This window comes from Limanda limanda, chromosome 15 (genome assembly GCF_963576545.1).
Source record: "Limanda limanda chromosome 15, fLimLim1.1, whole genome shotgun sequence".
Classification (NCBI taxonomy): Eukaryota; Metazoa; Chordata; class Actinopteri; order Pleuronectiformes; family Pleuronectidae; genus Limanda; species Limanda limanda.
The window spans coordinates 151,888-157,041 of NC_083650.1; positions in this window are offsets into that span (position 1 = coordinate 151,888).

The window sequence follows — 5,154 nt, forward strand, 5'->3', positions numbered from 1 at the left end:
GCATCCATCCTTTTAGCAGGCTGTGGGCCACACGTTTTTTTAATTGCCTTTTGTTTCGTGCTGGTTTCTGGGCATTGATTCTACCATGAAGGCCATTTCGAGACAGTATTCTACAAACTGTCCTGGTTGACACGGGGACTTGAGGTGACCAGGCCTGGTGGAGCTCTGCTGCAGTGGAAAAGGGGCTGGCCTTGGATTTCCGAGCAGTTGTCTTGCGGGGTCTGTCGGACCTGGGCTTGTCAAAAACATCTCCAGTCTCTTCAAATCTTTTCGTTCTTATTCTTTGTACTTGATGCTGAGAAACATTGAAGGTGTCAGCCACCTCAGCAGTGGATCTGATCTTCAGCCTCTTGATAATCAATGCTTTGGTCTCAGGGTGAATCTTAGGCATGTTGTCAGAGGTCAAGTTGCAGTTGATGTGACGGTCTGGTGTGCTGGGGTTCTTTTTATACACACCCACTAATTGATTGATCAATTATTGATCAAAGTTGAGGCTGTAATCTAGGATTGGGTGCATCATATGACAAGGCGACAAGACTTTTGTCTTTGCAAAAACTGACTCAGTGGGCTTTACCAAGCTGTGAACGTTAGAATGCTTTTCAGCAGTTCCGTTTGGCACCAAAACATTATTTCAAAAGCTGTTGGGATTGAAATTAGCCATTTCTTGTAAAAAAAAAATTCTTACAAATATATTTGAGGAGCACTTAAGGTCAACTTGTACCCAAGCGACAAGACTTTTGTCAGGGACTGTATGCTTCCATTGGTAAACATTATCGGAACGCCAACTATAAATCTTCATTGCTATGCGGACACACATTTATACTTGACAATCTAATCAATTAATTAAACTTGCATGTTTAAAAGACAAAAAACCTGGATGACCCAACATTTTAACTGAGGTTGTAATACCTGGCCCTAAACACCTCAGAGATGCATGATTTAATAATATAGCTATTCTAGATGGCATTGCCCTTGCTTCCAGTGAAACCATCAGGAATTTGTGAGTTATCTAGTACTGCCTTCTTTCAAATAAGTGGCATTTTTAAAATCAGGCACTTTCCGTCTCAAAAAGATTCAAAAAAATTAGTCCACGACTTTGTTACGTTCAGAATGAATATTGAATTGAATTTTCTAATTCCTTATTATCAGGCTCCACCTGTAAGCCTTTAAAGACTGCAGATTGTCCGAAATGTGCATGTGTCCTGACAAGAACCAGTAAAACATGCCTCCTGTGTTAGCTTCACTACACTGGCTTTCTGTTAAATTCAGAATAGAATTAAAAATTCTTCTCCTCACCCACCAAGCCCTTAATAATATGGCACCATAATACCTTAAAGATCTCATAGTACCATATCACCCCACTAGAGAACTGCCCTCCCAGAATTCAGGCTTACTTGTCGTCCCTAGAGTCTCTAAAAGTAGAATTGCACTCATAGAGCAAGCAGTCAAGTAAACAATATATATATATATATATATATATATTATATTATAATATATTCCTTCCGTTTCATCTGTAATTAATTACACATCTAATTGAATTGATCCTAATTGTAATAACTTGTAGTTACCTTAACTTTTAAGTTATTCCATCAATTTAACTGAAATTTAGTGCAGTAAATTAAATTAGTCTTGGGGTTGAGGAAGGAATTAGAGTTATTCCTATTGAAAATTATAAGTTGCATCAAATTGAAGTTGAGTTAAGAGAAATTAAGTTGAGTAAACCCAAACACTAATTTAAAATACTTCTGTTTTGGTTTGTTGCCTTAAAATTTTGTGTTGACCCAACTTTTTCTTTTATACATTGTGGCTATCAAGACTATAAAAGCACTATATTAATACTGATCATTTACCATATGAAAAAATGGTGACGAATCGCTCTGTGCTTATTTGGAGGGCTGAAAGGGACTAAAGGCCGACATATTCTTCTCCAGTTTTGACGGACACGGACAGATAGGACCACCCTATCCGCCGTGGAATGCCCTCTCTGAGTGCCTCGGAGAGCTTTTCGTGTACCTCTGATTTTTCTAACTGTCCATGTTTATTTCAGATAGCCTACGGACAGCCATTGGCTGTGATTGGTCCGCTAACGACATAATTTCCGTACAACGTCATTTCCGTACGACGTCATTTCCGGACCTCAAACTTCCTGCTTTTTTCCCTGTGTCACAACAAACCCAAACACAACTATGATTCTACGGTTAATGTGACGTGTGTGTTAAGCCAGCGGAGTTGTCCGGCTGACGGTGGCTGGTGAGAGCACTGACGGCATGTGTGCACGGTCACATACGGTTATAACAAGCTTTCATAACGTCGCTAGCGGGCTAGCCACCATGCTAACTGCGGTGGTAACAGTGCAAAATCCCGCTGTCACGACTTTAATTCCACTTCTATCATGACACTGTTCTACAATACCGTGTACAATTTTTACAATTACACTGGGTAGTAGTTAGTGTCGGGAGTCCCTGCTGACTGTGTGTGGAAGCTGGCGGGAAGCTAGCTAGCTCCGTGTAGCTTCAAGCCACATGTAGCCTCAAGCAGCTTCAAGCTGTGGGATTAGCAACACAGTTCGGAAACAAGACCGGGGAACCGCTGCACTAAGAAACGATTACATCAGCATTTTGACCTGCTGGGTGTCACTTTATTTTATTTAGTTGCCATCGTAGCATACACTGTGTGTGAGGAAAGTGGGGAGTAAGTAAATAAACAGCGTGGACTTCTTCTGATTACTCGTGAGGTAGGCTTCTCCAAGCCTGTCTTCCGTTGCGCCACCTACTGTTTGGCGGTGAATTGTTTTCAGACGGACGGTCGTCGGAGAAGAAAAAATCAAAAACACTCCCTGGTATCCGTGCGTCCCTCTCCGCGGCACGGATACGTAGAAGCATAATGGAGCCTTAAGTGTAAAAACACCCTAATTCAAGTGTGACCATGGTTGCTGCTTCATTGTCCCATCGATCTCTCTTTCCCCCACACACACACTCATCTTGTCACTGTCAAGCTCCCTCCCTTGGGATCTACACCATCTACCATCAACTACCATCCTAAGGGTTATCCTTGCACACACACACACAGACACACATACAAACAAAGAGGTATGAGCTCTTTCTCTGTGTGTGCTTCTGTGTGTAGGAGAGGTGTAATTTTAACAACCTTTAATTTACCAAACTTTTGTTTGATGTTCAAACATAGCCACATCAATCTCATGCCAATTATAACGGCTCCATGCCGACTGAGCCCTAGTCACTGTGACAACCTGGATGATTGATCACCTACCACAACGATTCTCTAACCTGATCACGCAAATTACCGTGGCGACCGCCAGGGCCATCTGAGTGCCACAGTGTAAAATTAAATTGCACACACACAGAAACAATCTAACACACACACACACACACAAAATAAAAAACAGCAGAAGTGTCATTCTCCTCTTTCCACGTCATACTCACAAAAAGAATATCTACTGGGGGTGTCTGTGGGCCCCAAGCACCAGGTGATGGCGATGTTGGGGGGACATGAAGACGTATTAATGTACTAAAGACTTAATGAACCTCCTTCGAGAGGAGAAACAGAGGACGGTTGTGACAGGGAGGAGGAAGAGTTGGGGATGGTGTTTATTAGTTTACAGCAGATTAATGGGGATAATCATTTAAGTGATGGAGATGGATTACCCGCTCAAAGCTGGATGCACACCTACAGCCCCCACCCCCCCGCACACACACGTATATGAACGCCTATCTTACACCCAATGCAAAGCAGTGGTGAGTGCATCAGAAGTCTTTTTGCTAATTTCAGACTAATACAGTTGTCATTTCTCTGTCTAGAACCCAAGTGGTTTAAATAGCTAATGCATTTGCACCATCTGAACACCCATGGCATGTTGGTCTGAAAAATGTCTGAAAATGAGGTGCTGCATTGTGGACAGTGATTGCACTTTAGATTACTTCACTTACTGCCTCTGCTGGCTGAACCTGCTGCAATACTGCTCACCTGAATAATGAGGATAAAGAGGATTTGTTGCTGTTGTGAACACGTCTGTGCATACAACCTCCGTGCATGTGTGGACGGCAATCTGTGGATACATTTCTGACCCAATTCTCCTGACTTTATCAGCAGGTCATGTCTGAAAATAGCTTTTGTAGGTTTGTCGCCTTAACAAAGACAACAATTAGCCTTAAATTTGTTTGTTACTTTGTCATCTTTTGTGTATAACCCAAAATACTTTCACGCACCATTTATTTTGGCGTCATGATTGTCCGCTTGATGTGTGTAGCTGTCTGCTGCTACTCCTATGCTCTGTGCTGTGTGTGTCAACCTAACCTGATGTGCCTGTAACTCTATTTCAGCCACATGATTGGTTCAGGGTAGCGCTATTCTTATTATCAATGGCTGTTCATGTTGGTGAATATATGGGACAGCATGGTGTAAATAGAAAAGAATGTTTAATTGAACCTGTGATGTCACTACGACAATGTAGCCCTATATCTCTCTTTTATTAAATCACATGATGCTCCAATGGAGTTTACAGTTGTGCTGCTAATTTTTGCAAGGTCTGTAAAACTTTGTCTTGAATTACTGCGTTTGTAGTTTAGAATCTAAAAGGAATTTGATGTCCTTTCTGTTTACCAGTATTGTGTGCGTCTGCCGTTGTTTAAAGATTTCTGCTTCATATTTTACATACATGCCTGTGGGTGGATTGCATTTCTTAGTCAAATGTGTCCTTGTTTTGTGTGTTGATGAAGTCGAGTTGAGGTGTCTGGGAGAGCACCTTCACCGGTACCAGAGGATCAATCAGCGCAGTTGACAGCTGTTAGCTGACTGATCCTCATCTTTAAAAGGCAACAGCTGAGCTGCCTCACAGAGTCATGTGAAGAGACACACGCGGAGAGACAAGGACTGAGAAGCATGAGCAGTGACTTAGAGACACTGAGCCGAGCTGCAAAAAAGGACGCCAGCAGGAAGTTTGTTCAGTTCGAGTATAATAAAAGATGTCGAAAAGCAACTCCTTTGTCTCTGGCTGAGTGTGGGAAATCCCAGTGGCAACGTCCATTGCCAAATTGGGGTTTTAACCATCTTGTTGTGTAGGTTGTTCATCATCGTTTCGCCCTTCCCCTCCTCAGCTCCAGTGCATCATTCTTTCTCTTTTTCTTGTGGGGACAG